Raw genomic sequence first — 15,113 nt, 5'->3', positions numbered from 1 at the left:
AATCAGAATTAGATATCTTTCTATCTCTACTGCAATTTTCGCTTCTGCCCAGCACTAACTTTCTGCGACATATCATATTTACCTAGAGGAATATAATCAAGTTATCTGTAAGACAACAAACTATATTCAGTATGCATAGTATTGACCAAATACTACATCCCGACTAGGTATCAGTATCTGCTTTCTCTCACACACACATATACACCTCTAACACACTGACCTGCACATGTATCAGAGCACAATATTAAAACAAAGGTCTATGCATTGAGTTTCTCTCATGGCTCTAAAGGTGCTAAGGCAGACCCACCCATAATGAAGCCTGGCATCCTGTGACCTACCACATCCCAAACCAATGCTTCGCCTCAATTGTCCTTACAAAACTGTCTTGAGACATCTATTCACATGCCCCCCCAGTTCAGATGGTGGTTTTGCAAACTTTATCAAGAAAACCTTTGATGACATGGCCCACTTGTCTTTCTTGACTGCAACCTTCAAAACGGGCCTTTTGGCTGTGTACTGAAATGCTTACAGTGCCTTCTACACAGTTGTTTGGACAAACAGTTACAACTGTGAAGTCTACAGACATATGAGTCCTTTGTAGCCTCTTATAAACAGCCATATAACAATGGAAAACACCAACAGTCCTACACGGTGACAGAATTGTGATGCAGCTATCATGAGGTAGCTAAACCCTTGCTTACAAATCAGTAGCTATTTCTGTCGATAGAAGATTTTGTACACAAGTGAATAAATTTCAAGGAGTGGCTTATGTGCCAGTTTCACCAGACTCCTGCAAAATACAAAACCAACAAAGAAGGGTAATGTAAATGCTCAGTTATAGTTATCAGATAGGCAAAATTGTCTCACGTTGCATCTTCAATAAATGTACAGAGTAAGGACTTGCTGTTGCCTTGAGACAAATCAGCTATAACCAGCCAGCGCATGTTGTATCAACAACTAAAGAACTGCATGCATTGGATTGTACTTAACATAATTTGCAACTCTCACCACAAGCATGGGAGCTGTGAGGCCAAGCATCTCCAACACACTGCTTGCTGCCTGCTGAAACCTGTCTCTGGTCTGCTCCAGGCCTGCTCTATGACCAGGTCCCGCTTGTGGTTTATCTGGTCCTTAATGTCCACAGCACTGCTATCTATCTTGCTGGCCCCCAAGGTGAAATGATAGCTCTTCTCAGCAATTGAAAGCATGACCTTTGCAAAAGAAGTTAAATGATGCATAACTTTGCAGAGAATTCCAACTCACTTAATCATTGGTAGCAACTCCTCCATGACTACCTTTGTCTGCTTTAAAATGCCTGTCCCAAAACATGCACGCGTGTTCAATTGAGACACCAGGTAACTAGACATGGTCCAAAAGGAAACAACTCACAAACACATCCTAAACAATTCTCCTCACAAGCTACTCCCTTACAACGAGACAAATAAGTTGCTCACAATCTGCATAATTTGTGCTTTAGGGAACATCAGACAACATGTTTTGTCTCCTCTCAACAACGTGTTTTGTCTCCTCTCACTTGACAAATAGAGCAAGGAGATGACCTTAAAAGTGCTACCTTTCTTCCTGATTCTACTAAGGTAAACAGGAGCTTGATACTGCTGACCTGATGCTTGCGGGGTGTAGATAAAAAGAAAAGGTCCACGGCCTTGAAGCACCTTGCATGCAGGGAGATGCAGCAGGTAAAAGAGCTATGTCTTCTCTTGAGAAGACAAGGAGCGGTATTTTACGTTGTGCGATAACTTAGTGCATTCATCTTACAGAAAGATGCAGGAAAGCAACACAAAACTTAAAGGAAGCAAAAGGGGAGGTATACCGGAAACGATCTCCGTAAGGCCAGCAGAGACAGACTCTGATGAGTCAAGAGTGAGTGCCAAGAGAGCAGGCCAGCTTGCAGCTTGTTGCTGCAAAGTTCCCTCTTCGGCTTCCAGGTGTTCCTCATCTTCAGCATATGCGCCTGCTGCTTGTTGCGTAGGCCACCTCTGCCTCACATTATTCTGCTTGTTGGTGGAACCTACTGCCGCTCGTCCCCTTTGCTGCTTCTTCTGTGCTGCAAGTTTAAACCAAATGGCTTTAGTAGTGCTGAATATATCCAAATGGCTTTATTAGAGCTAACTATATTAAATTATATATTTTAAATCAAATGGTAAACAAAATAGGGCAGCCACATCATGAGCTAACGTCTTTTGAAAGAATTAAAAAAAATGCCAAGGAAGAGACCTTCCCTTTAATTTTATATATTGAATGGGAGAACTTTTCATTTTTTTCAAAATAGAAAGTTTCTCAAAATAGTTAAATCGACTCTCTCCCTCCCAGTCTGTCATAGTGTGCTGGAGTCTCTCTCTCTCTCTCTCTCTCTCTCTCTCTCTCTCTCTCACACACACACACACACACACACAAGGCGTCCAGCCTGCCAAAGGCATCGTTGCTCTCTCTCTCTCTCTCTCTCTCTCTCTCTCTCTCTCTCTCTCTCTCTCTCTCTCTCTCTCTCTCCTTGAGCTCAAGGTTTTATGAACTAGTGAAGGGCAAATGATTTTCTACAGAATCTCAAAGAATGCCGAGCTCCTTGAAATTGCAGAATTGGAAGGGGTAAAACTTTTTATTGTTTAAAATAGAAAGCACATAGAAAGCTTAATCGCCCTCCAATCTTGTTTCCTCTCTTGGGTTGAAGGCTCTCTCTCTCTCTCTCTCTCTCTCTCTCTCTCTCTCTCTCTCTCTCTCTCTCTCTCTCTCTCTCTCTCTCTCTCTCTCTCTCTCTCTCTCTCTGTCTCTCTGTTTGCGCAACCCGAACCTGCAACCTGCTGTCCTGCACGCTCGAACCTACGCTTTCTGCTGCGTTTAGGGCTTCCTTATGCCCTGTGTGCTACCATATTAGGGTTTTCAACAGTGGGTTTGTGCACGCAACTCGGTCGGGCAAATTTTAGGGTTCTCGACAGTGGCAGTTTAGGGTTTCGCAGCAAAGTCAGCAATAGGCCAGAGTTAGTCAGGGTTCCGACCAATTCGACAGCAGGTAGTACAGCAAGGTGGACTATATATCATTTTGCGAAAAAGGGATGAAAATGTATGCTTAATGTGGTGAATGAATGCATAGTGAGGATCAAAATGTATGCATAATGTGGTAAATGCCACTGTACACATAGTGTGGTTCAGAGGAATTGCATAGACTATGAAACAAGCGCACAAATAAAACAAGTGGCCATGAGGAAGCAAAACGACAAGGATGACCCCCTCGAAGATGCCATCCACAAATGCAAAGAGGAAATGCAAGCGACCATCACCAAAATCAAACGCAACCTCCTAGGCATGATAAAGATACTTGAGGAACGGGTGACAGCCCAAGACGAGGAGATTGCACGACTCAAGAAGGAGATGGAAGAGGTGCGCTCACAAAGTGCACTCAAAGCCTGGGGAACTTCAACCATCGGTAATGGAAGATCTCAACACCATAAAAGAGCAAGTGCGGGTCATCAAAGAAGGGGAGGAGCAAAATAAAGAAATGACGACTTCTGGCTAGCACAATGGATTGACGACTTCTGGCTAGCACAATGGATTATGTTATGGCCCATCCATGTCTCATTCCATCCTTTCACGATTTCATAGTGGGCAGTAGTCCAGTTGGAGTAGCAGTTAATCATGCTACACTCTCACGTTCATGTTCAAGTTCAGCACAGCTCCACTAGGAGAGTTCTCCACACACACTCGGTATACCTTCATGAGGGAGACAGATTCCATGTACATGGATGAGATATACATGAATCTATGCACTCTAGAGCCAGGATGACCACTAGATGAGCTCACTCAGATACTGACAGAGACACTCCATGATGCAACATCAGAGGCATATCCCCACAGTCAACCTATACGGAAACGATCTGCGATTGCTAACAGTTAGTATGATGAGAGTGTAGAGAGACAAGGATCAGATTGCAGAGGGAGGTGATATTGGGTATTACCACACATAAACAATCACGAATTGTCTTTCGCCAGCTAGTGCGATGAAAGAAGAGGGCTTATATATCTCAACTAGAGTGGGATCTGTATAAGTTGGTTATGAGTAAGGATTCGGGAGAGGCATGGAGACTATTCCATGAGAATTCACCACCATCGGCCATCACCTCCACAGAGACATGGGGTGAATATGCCACATCTCTCTACACAGCATCAGGGCAGCCACCTTTGTTGGACCCACCGGAGACATGCCATGAGACGTTACTTTGTTTACTGCTGAGAGGGTAAGGAAAGCCATTGAAGACAGAGAGAGCGCATGATCATGAAGGTCTGATAGCAGAGCACTTCATCCATGCCAGAGATCTTCTTGCTATGATGTTTAATCAAGCCATGTATGAGGATTTTCCTGAGACTTGGAGTATGTCCACGATTGTGCCTATTTTCAAGTCAAGTGATGCCATGATTCTCGAAAATTATCGCACCATCATGGTTGGTCACACTTTGGCTAGGCTGCATGCATCTATTCTTGAGAAGGAGTTGAGTAAATGGACAGAGAGAAAGGGCATGCGAGCATCAGGGCAGGCAAGATTCAAGAAAGGTTTCTCCACTCTTGACCAGATTATGACACTGAGAGTTATCATTGAGGGTTAGACGAGATGAAGGGATACCATATTGTTGCAGGTCGTATTGGACTAGGCTTCATTGAGAGGCTTGTATCGCAAATAGAAGCGTGTGGTCCTAACAAGAATTATGATAATGTTTGTGCACCTATTCATGATAATGCATAACCTCATGCAGCTCACCTAGTCCATCAAATTGAATCCTACATGAATTTTCTTTCCAGTCACGTGAAGTAGGTGGGTGAAGGCAACCAAGTTTCCTACGCTTTGTAACTATGGTTTCCTAGGCTTTGCAACTATGTTTTCCTTATGAGTCAACAACTTGGTGATGGAAGGTGACATTCTAGTGGGATCAAAAATTGCAAAAGAGCATCGCTTGATGTGCAAAGGTTGGATGGTTTTCCTTGCGAAACAGATCCTTGGTGATGGAAGGTGACAGTCTAGTGGGGTCAAATATTACAAAAGAACATTGCTTGATGTGCAAAGGTTGGTTGGTTTCCCTTGCTAAAGAGAACCTTGCATAAGTTGGTCAATGAAATCATATACCAATAAGCATACACTCAATAGGCTGATTCCTCTCTTTTAAGGATAGACCCATGACATGAGAGGCAGCTTCTCCTCAAGGAGTTGATGTCGTACACATAGACCAACCATTGCAATAAGACACAATGACACTTTTCCTTTGTCATCACCTTGTAGCCATGACTCCACCTTGAACTAGATATAAAGATGAAAACATGAGCAACATACACAAATGGCTCGCCTTGAAAAATCAACCATGGACACGGTTGCACAAAAAGATGTTTTGAAGCTTAAGACTGCTAAGTTGTGCCACTTCATAAGTGCAAATGTGTTCACAAGGAGACCACTACATGAAGGAATCTAGGAACTACAAGCCAAGGGGTGATGAACCCAATAGCTAGGCAATATCTTGGAGGAGAAAAGAGTCAAGAAACAAGTCATTTTGTCAAGACTAATGAGGACCCATAGAGTGGGTGGTGAGACATCAGTTATTGCTCACCCAAGTCCCCAATCTTTCCAAGACATGTGGATAGATCTCCACCTAAGTGATGTTATCTTTGTACCAAACCTACACGATGAGCTTCAAAATAAATTACTAGTTAAAAAGATTAACAACATGCTACACTCACTCAATTTTGACTGCAATAAGCATTAGAACTTAGAAAACAACTATTTGACATGAATAGCTGATGTTGACAATTTGTAGGCAATGCCATACATAGAGTCTATAGTATGACTACATTCCTCTCTCACACAGCTGAAAATGGCTCTTTCAAGATAAAAATTGAGTAATTAAGGACATCTCATACACTTCTTCCATAAAAAATGGGCATATCTACTTGTAACTTCTTAGCCAATAGAACAATCTGCGATGTCCTTAACGTTTCTTTGTGGCATAGCCGGTTAGGACATATGTCCAAGAAGGGAATGGAAATCTTGTCTCATTCTGGTTATTTGCCTGGCTTTTCATTTAATGATTTTGAATTCTGTGAACATTGTCTGTATGGTAAGCAAACACAGCAGCCACATAAGCATAGAAGCAGTAGAAGAGATACACAGTTGGCACTTGTTCATAGTGATTTGTGTGGACCTATGCCTAACCTATCTCTAGGGGGAGCTTCTTACTTTATGACATTTATAGATGATTACTCGAGGAAAGTATGGGTTTACTTTCTCAAGCGCAAGGATGAAGCGTTTAGTGTTTTCAAAACGTTTGTGACACTTGTGGAGAATCAGAGTGGCAAGAAGCTTAAAGGCTTACGCACTGACAATGGTGGAGAGTATGTTTCAAAGGCCTTTCAGGACTTTTGTGAGTCAAAAGGTATAAAATGTGAACTTACTGCTCCTTACAATCCTCCTCAAAATGGTGTTGCTGAGAGGATGAATAGGACCATACAAGAGAAGGTCAGAAGTATGTTGTCTAATGCACAGCTGCCAAATGGGTTTTGGGCTGAAGCTGTATCGAACAGCTGTTCATCTTGTAAATAGATCTCCTAGCAAGGTTTTGCAGAAGGATTCAGTGCCAGAGATGGTATGGTCAAGCAAAATGCCCTCATACAAGCATCTTAGAGTCTTTGGCTGTGAGGCATATACTCACGTTCCAAAGGAATTTAGGAACAAACTTGAGCCAAAGAGTAGAAAGTGCATCTTTCTAGGCTATGGTAATTCTGGTGAGATGGGGTACAGACTTTGGGATCCCGAATCCAGAAAGGTTGTCCGCAGCAATGATGTTCACTTTAATGAATCCAAATATCATTCTAAACCAAAGAGGGTTGAGGAGATTAGAAGAGTTGTCTTCCAAGAAGATGGACCTGCACGTGCAAGAGAAAATGTCAGAGCTCAAGAGGAGCAGGGACAGGATAGAGTGGAACCACAGGTTATTGTGCGTAGATCTGGACGTGTCACGCGACCTCCTGATAGGTTTGTTCCATCTATGAACTATGTCATGTTGACTGATTGCAATGAGCCTTCATGTTACAAGGAAGCAGTGCAAATGAAGGACTCCGGGAATTGGCAATTGGCCATGCAGTCAGAGATGACAGCTCTGCATAAAAACAAGACATGGAAGCTAGTTAAATTACCACAAGGCAAAAAGGCTCTACCTTGTAAATGGGTTTACAGGTATAAGATCACCGCTCATGATAGTCAGCCAAAGTACAAAGCAAGGCTTGTTGCCAAGGGCTTTAAGCAAGAACAAGGCATTGAATTTGATGAAGTCTTCTCTCCGGTGGTCAAGATGACTACATTGAGATGCTTTCTTGCATTGGTTGCCATATTAGATTTGGTGTTGCACCAAATGGATGTCAAGACAGCGTTCTTGCATGGTGATTTAGATGTGGAAATTTACATGCAGCAGCCAGAAGGGTTTGTTGAGAAAGGCAAGGAAGATTGGGTATGCCAGTTGTTAAAGAGTCTTTATGGCTTAAAACAATCACCGAGGGCATGGTACCATAAATTCCACAAGTTTATGCTTTCTCAAGGCTACAAACGTAGTGAGTTCGATCACTGTCTATATACAAAGAAGGCTAAGGATGGTAGTTGGCTGATCCTTATTTTGTATGTGGATGACATGTTGATTGCTGGCAAGCACTTGGAAGAAATTTCAGCTTTGAAGTCAAAGATGGCAAAATCGTTTGACATGAAAGACATGGGTGAGGCAAGTCATATACTTGGTATGCGCATTGAGAGAGACAGATCAAAGAAGTTGATTTGGTTATCTCAAATACAGTATATTGACAAGGTTTTGCAACGTTTCAATATGGAGAAGGGAAAGGCACTGAGTGTTCCATTGCCACCATATGTGAAACTTAGCAAACAAGATTGTCCTGTGTCTGAGGAAGAACAGGCTGAAATGGATAAGATTCCATATGCGTCTGCAGTGGGTAGTTTGATGTATGCAATGATTGCTACTCGCCCAGACATTGCATTTGTAGTGGGAGTAGTAAGTCGATACATGTCAAACCCAGGCAAGAAACATTGGGAGGCAGTGAAAGGAATATTGAGATACCTGAAAGCTACAAAGAGTATGCGTATATGCTATGGGAGTCAGGAGCTAAGTGTAAAGGGTTTTACAGACTCAGATTATGCAGGTGACTTAGACAACCGAAGGTCTACGTCAGGGTATGTCTTTACATTGGCTGGTGGAGCAGTATCATGGCGTTCTAGATTACTAGATTGTGTTACTCAGTCTACTACAGAGGCTGAATATGTTGCAGCATCAGAGGCATGCAAAGAATCAATTTGGCTTAATCGACTAGTAACAGATTTGGGAATCAAAGAAGAGATGCCTGTGTTATATTGTGATAGTCAAAGTGCTATACAATTGGCTCGCAATCCAGTTTATCACTCAAAGACAAAGCATGTGGATGTGAAGTATCATTTCATCAGGGAAATGCTCGAGGATAAGCAACTTCAACTTGTCAAAGTTCACACCACAGAAAATCCTGCTGATCTACTTACAAAAGGACTTCCCTCAGAGAGCTTTGCGCATTTTCGCAAGCAGTTAGGTGTAGGGTAGTACATCACTTCTCTACATCTCTTGTATATTAGCTTGTATAGTAGCTTCTCTCACACTTAAAGTACCACATTGGACTTTAAGTGGGAGGTTGTTGGGGTATAAAGTCCAATGTGGTCGCCCAGGTAAGTGGGCGGGCCGCCAGGTATGTACACATATTCTTTTGTAAAAACCTAATAAGAACTCACTATGCTCTACACATTACAGGAGAGAGAGTTCACCATATCGTCGTGCTCTTCTTCTCGCACTCTCTCTCGCGTCGCACTTCCGCTCGTACTCCTTCACCGCCCCGGGGCTTGCACAATTTTGATCTTTTCGCAAAGAGCTCTCCCCCGAGCTTGAAGTGAGTTTTCTCTGTAATCGTGTCTCCATTTTGTGATTGCTTTATGTCATTGCGTTCACAACAAGTTAAACTACACTTTAGGCCCAAGCACGTTGAGAATCGATAACCTGTAGTTTTTGGCATGTCTTCATACGCGTTTCTTGCACCAAGCATTTGCAGGTAGTGAATTGGGTTAGAGACTTTAGGGTAGTGTCCTCTAGGTGTGTAGAGGTTACTCCTTCAATTTCGTGACGACTCGACAATGTTAGGTCATGTTTTTAGAGAGCGGAGACGTCATAGGTAAGGTAGCAGTTGTGCATACATAGTGTGATTTGAGATGATTTCCCTTGGTAGTGATTGTCTCTAGAAGGTCGATTCGGTGATTGACACCCATCTATTTGTTTCCATGTGCCTACGGGTCAAGCTCCATCCTTGGTTGACATCTTGGTTGTTGGCCTAGTTCTCACTTGCTAGCAACTTCGATCAGTGTATCTTCCCGACAACATATGAGTATGGAAAGTACAAAAAGATGAAAAAACTAAAGCTAAAACAAAATAGGAAAGGGGAGGGGTGAGGGCTAATATAATGGGTTAGCTAATGGATACACATCACTAGTGATACAAATTCAAATGATATACAAATCATCAGAGGTAGGAGGGTCAAGCTCAGATGAGATCCCTCATCTGTCGCTGCCGAATCTCCTCAATATCCTTCATGGTCAATACTCTGACCAGTCATCTCGCATGTTGAGCTAGGATGATCTAGATCCTCTGCTGCCACCTCGGTCGATGGTATGAGGCCCCACGTGGTCGTGGTTGGTTGGATCTGCCTAGCTCAATGGCTTGATCAATCATTGTACTATTGGTGTAAGTAGGATCAAAGATCTGCTACAATGACTGCTCCTTTGGTTGTCCCCTAGATGGTGTTAAGGTGTATGTGATTTGTCTCTGAGATTGGTTCTCCATTGATTTCCTCAACAAGCTCTCTCTATGTCTGCTCAGCTCTAGAAGAAACAATCCAAGACATCTCTAATCCTTGTATCTCATGACTTTAGAAAATGGTCCAAAACCCTCTTTGAACAGACAGTAGAAGCGGTCTCGTATCTCATACTTCATCGGGAAGTGACATGTGTAGTGTAGCTCTGAATCTGGCTCTAGGCAACATAAACAACATATCCTAGCCTTTGCTGGTACCCCTCAAAATCGGCCAGTCTCAGTCTGAAGCTGATGTGAGGATGTGTGTATCTGCCCAATAGCACATTGTATCCCATGAGATAAGCGTGTATCCCACGGGGGATTCACTAAGGGTTATCGTATGGTATCACGTGAGTGTACAATAGGGGGGTTTTCTAAGGCCAAATGGATAGATTTTACATAGGAGGGTCCCATATGTAGGGGTTAAAAAGGCAATTTTGTTGCACGCAAGTGGCGTCGCCCTATTACTACTAGTGAATTCCTCGTGGTGTATCCATGTATGCAGGCCTAGTCACAAAGCCGTTCTCTATGATTTGGACAAGATTCTCTCTATAGCAATCCATCTTTGTGCCCAACTCCGCTCCTAGTATCTAGCTGAATCAGATCCTAACATATGAGTCTCGTGATCTCTGTCCATGTGAAAGATAGGGAGGGTGGGAGTACTCTAATGGAGGCAATCTATCCATGTTGAAACCATGTGACTAAAACCATGAAGTCATTTGCCCATACCAACATGCTGTGTCTCCCTGCAGTGCTAGCTACCGGGATGACTCCAAGGCTAGCGGAGGGTATTTTTCTTTAGGGAGGTCGCATACACTGTTTATAAAGGATACTGATCTTGTCAATGCCTCGACCACGAGGGGTGGGCGTCTAGCTCGGCTCAGATAATCTCATGTGGCACTGAGGCCTTAGCCCAAATCATCCGAGAAATCATAGAGACAAGAGGCCTCTCCATCCATCAGTGCTGTTGGATATGCCATGGTGGTCTATTGAGAATCCCCATATTTGAACTCCGTAAAGCATAGCTGAAGCCACTATAGTGTCAAAAAGCCAGAGGTTTGTTCGCGGGTTCCTGGAACTGAATCTGCAAACACATCCTCTCCAATCCTCCCAAGGCTGCATAGGCTCTCGTCAGTCTGGTCTCTACTGCTCTCCTCAATGAGAATGCCCGTCCATTGAAGACTACCCCAAGATAGGTGTATGCATCTATGTACTCCACTGTCTCCTAGCCATACGTAAATGTGGCTGCTGACCTTTTGACCAGCTGTGATGTGGTGTTGAACACCATAACCTTGGTTTTCCAAAGGTTGACAGACAATCCACTATCATGGGCAAATGTGTGCAAAGAATCCAAATTATGATGCATCCACTACGAAGAGTCTGAAATCAACACAATATCATCAACATGTAACAACATTGGAATACATGTCCTTGCTAGCTGAGCACCTTTGTCTCCCTCTCGCTTCACATAGTCTTAAAATTCATCAAGAGTCGGAGATAGGGGGCATCCCTGCTTCACCCCAATAGTGGAGTGGACCATGTCAAACGTACCCTCAGTAGTGCGTACCCGCCCTACCACTATCCTGTATAAAGCCAAGATCCCCCAGGTCATCTCTGTGGGCACACCAATGTCCTGTAGTTTACGTATACGTTTGGCTTTCAACACTGTGTCAAAAGCTTTGCAAAAATCTAGAAAGCTACACTATATCCTCCTGCCATGGTGTCTACCCTCCTCAATCATAGCTCCGAGTGCCACAATCTGATCATTGGAGAAACCTTTCCTGAATCCTGCCTGCCCTGATGCTCGTATGCCCTTTCTCTCATTCCATTTACTCAATTCCTTCTCAAGAATAGATGCATATAGCCTAGCCAAAGTGTGACCAACCATGATGGTGTGATAATTGGGAATCATGGCATCGCTTGACTTGAAAATAGGCACAATCGTGGACATACTCCAAGTCTCAAGAAAACCCTCATACATGGCTCGATTAAACATCATGGCAAGAAGCTGTGCAAGCATATCTCCGGCATGGATGAAGTGCTCTGCTATCAAACCTTCATGATCATGTGCTCTCCCTCTCTTCATCCCCTCAATGGATTTCCTTACCCTCCCAGCAGTAAAGAAAGTACACGTCTCATGGCATGTCTCCGGTGGGTCCGACAAAGGTGGCTGCCCTGATGCTGTGTAGAGAGATGTGGTATATTCCCCCCATGTCTTTGTGGAGGTGATGGCCGGTGGTGGTGAATGCTCATGGAATAGTCTCCATGCCTCTCTTGAGTCTTTACTCATAACCACCTTATACAGATCCCGCTCTAGCTGAGATATATAAGCCCTCTTCTTTCATCACACTAGCCGGCGAAAGACAATCCGTGATTGTTTATGTGTGGTAATACCCAAGATCACCTCCCTCTGCAATATGATCCTTGTCTCTCTACACTCTCATCATACCAACTATTCTGGGGCATCCGAGATCGTCTCCGTGTAGGCTGACTGTGGGGATATGCCTCTGATGCTGTATCATGGAGTGTCTCTGGCAGTATCTAAGTGAACTCATCTAGTGGCCTTCCTGGCTCTAGAGTGCATAGATTCCTGTATATCTCATCCATGTACATGGAATCTATCTCCCTCATGAAGGTATACCGAGTGTGTGTGGAGACCTCTCCTAGTGGAGTTGTGCTAAACTTGAACATGAGAGTGAAAGACAAGATAACATAATTAAGTGCTACTCCAACCGGCCTAGTGCCCACTATGAAATCCTGAAAGGATGGGATGAGAAATGGATGGGCCATAACATAATCCATTGTGCTATCCAGAAGTTGTCATTTCTTTATTTTTCTCCTCCCCTTCTTTGATGACTCACACTTGCTATTTTATGGTGTTGAGCTCTTCCATTACCGATAATTGAAGTTCCCCATGCTTCGAGTGCACTTTGTAAGTGCACCTCTTCCAGCTCCTTCTTGAGTCGTGCAATCTGCTCGTCTTGGGCCATCACCCGTTCCTCAAATATCTTTATCATGCCTAGGAGGCTGCGTTTGATTTTGGTGATGGTTGCTTGCATTTCCTCTTTGGATTTTTGGATGGCATCTTCGAGGGGGTCATCCTTGTTGTTTTGCTTCCTCATGGCCACTTGTTTTATTTGTGCGCTTGTTTCATAGTCTATGGAATTCCTCTGAACCATACTATGCGTACAGTGGCATTTACCACATTATGCATACATTTTGATCCTCACTATGCATTCATTCACCACATTAAGCGTACATTTTTGCCCCTTTTTTGCAAAATGATATATAGTCCACCTTGCTATACTACCTGCTGTTGAATTTGTTGAAACCCCGACTAACTCTGGCCTACTGTTGACTTTGCTACAAAACCTGAAACTGCCACTATTGAGAACCCTAAAATTTGCCCTACCCAGTTGTGTGCACAAACCCACTGTTGCAAACCCTAATCTGGAAGCAAAGAGGGCATAAGGAAGCTCTAAACGCAGCAAAAGCGTAGGTTCGAGCGTGCAGGATAGCAGGTTGCAGCTTCGGGTTGCGCGAACCAGCAAAGAGAGAGAGAGAGAAAGAGAGAGAGAGAGAGAGAGAGAGAGAGAGAGAGAGAGAGAGAGAGAGAGAGAGAGAGAGAGAGAGAGAGAGAGAGAGAGAGAGAGAGAGAGAGAGAGAGAGAGAGAGAGAGAGAGAGAGAGAGAGAGAGAGAAGGAAGGAGCACCTTGGAGAAGGTTTTTCTTCCTTTGCTTGATAAGGGGGTCATTACACAGTTTCTTTCCATGCATTTCCATAAACTTCCTCATGATATGAGGGGAGTTTTCAAGCCATTCACGATGTTCCCTGTCATCATCATCTTGGATGCTCCCAAGATTAGTAGCAATATCCATGAGCGTAGCCACAACAGTAACAGGGTTATCTTTAGCCAATGCATAAATGTTGAACCAAGCTGGGATATCCAATTGAGCAAGAACCAGTAAATCAGTGGAGTCATCCAAAGCAAGAGCAGCCTTATCTGCATCATTAGAGTTTTATGAAAGGATGGATCCTCAATGCAGAGGAGTAAACCTTGCACAATAGATGGAGGGGCCAGTAGGCTACCATCATACCCAAGGGTTGCAAGTGCACTATCCCATCCATTCAAGCTTGCCTGTAGAAAAACATTTTTAGTGAGCCGAGAGAGAGAAGCAATCAATAATTCAAAGATGATGGGTAATCTATGCAAATTACTATCACCACGTGTGTGTGTGTAGTTTACAAGAGACCAAGGCTCATCACAAAAGTAACAATTAGAGAAAAGGCTAAGTAATGAAAAAACTAGGAATTGACCATAATACATAGGTGTGCCATTTCCAAATAATAGAGAGATTTTTCTTGCAGAAGCTTTTAGGGTAAGCCTGCTTCCTCTATACCTGTCACCATCACAACCAACAAGAAGAAATCCCATTAGTCAGTGGAAGATAGGTGTCACAAAGAAAAACCCATGTGTTATAGATGTCCACCAAAAAAATGCAATGCAAAGAGAAATTCCTTATGAAAGGAGTTAGGCACCTGTGTAATGCTCTCCATAGCTATTGGACTGTGTTGAATGTAGGAAAAGGGGCCCAATAACTGCTCTGTGAAGACAAAGGTAGTATTGTCATACACTAGCACTTGAATGTAGTAAGTCTCTTCTTGCATCGGGTCCATACAAGGCATCTCTTTTTAAGCCATAGCCATGCATGCACAAGGTAGTGGTGGAGTGGCGCCACTCCTTAGCCAGGCCAGAAAGAACGTTTTTGTGTGGGGGTTGCAATATGTAGGAGAAACCATATAAGCACAGGGCATATCTGCCAAGTGATGGGAGAAAATGCTCATCGTGCCAAAATGATGGTGTTTCCACACGTATAATAGACATGCATGTACTAAGACCCTTCTAGGCTTTTCCAAAAATTTCTAAAGGGGTTTAAGGGCAGTATCCCATGGACCAAGAGATTAAGGAATTTATTATTGGTTTTGGCCAAAGAGAAACAAGGAAAGGAGGTTTTTTTTCAAATAGGAGGAAATTGATGGAGATAAAAATCTAGCCACCACAAAGTGTAGAGTGCCACTCCTTGCTCATAAATAGACATAAGATAATTATCCAAATGTTTTCCCCTTTTGAAGCCCAAGGAATGTTGTATAATGAAGTTGTCAGCAAATAAATATGCATGCTTCTTTGTTCCAGCTAA

At 43.3% G+C, this 15,113-nt stretch overlaps 1 pseudogene across 1 annotated transcript; it reads right to left on the bottom strand.

Moving 5' to 3' along the window:
* Positions 1-483: 483 nt before the first annotated feature.
* LOC147437558 (uncharacterized) lies at positions 484-14,583 on the bottom strand (annotated as a pseudogene). The gene is made up of 7 exons (XR_015184819.1): positions 14,455-14,583; positions 13,972-14,053; positions 13,675-13,918; positions 1,832-2,115; positions 1,264-1,315; positions 1,009-1,161; positions 484-790 (listed from the first exon to the last, which is right to left on the bottom strand). The product of XR_015184819.1 is annotated as an uncharacterized LOC147437558 (transcript).
* Positions 14,584-15,113: the final 530 nt, after the last annotated feature.

The sequence above is a fragment of the Adiantum capillus-veneris genome, chromosome 17 (assembly GCF_014529385.1).
Source record: "Adiantum capillus-veneris isolate H3 chromosome 17, ASM1452938v2, whole genome shotgun sequence".
NCBI lineage: Eukaryota > Viridiplantae > Streptophyta > Polypodiopsida > Polypodiales > Pteridaceae > Adiantum > Adiantum capillus-veneris.
The sequence above is the reverse complement of the archived record's forward strand: the minus strand, read 5'-3'. Positions and strand labels throughout refer to the sequence as shown.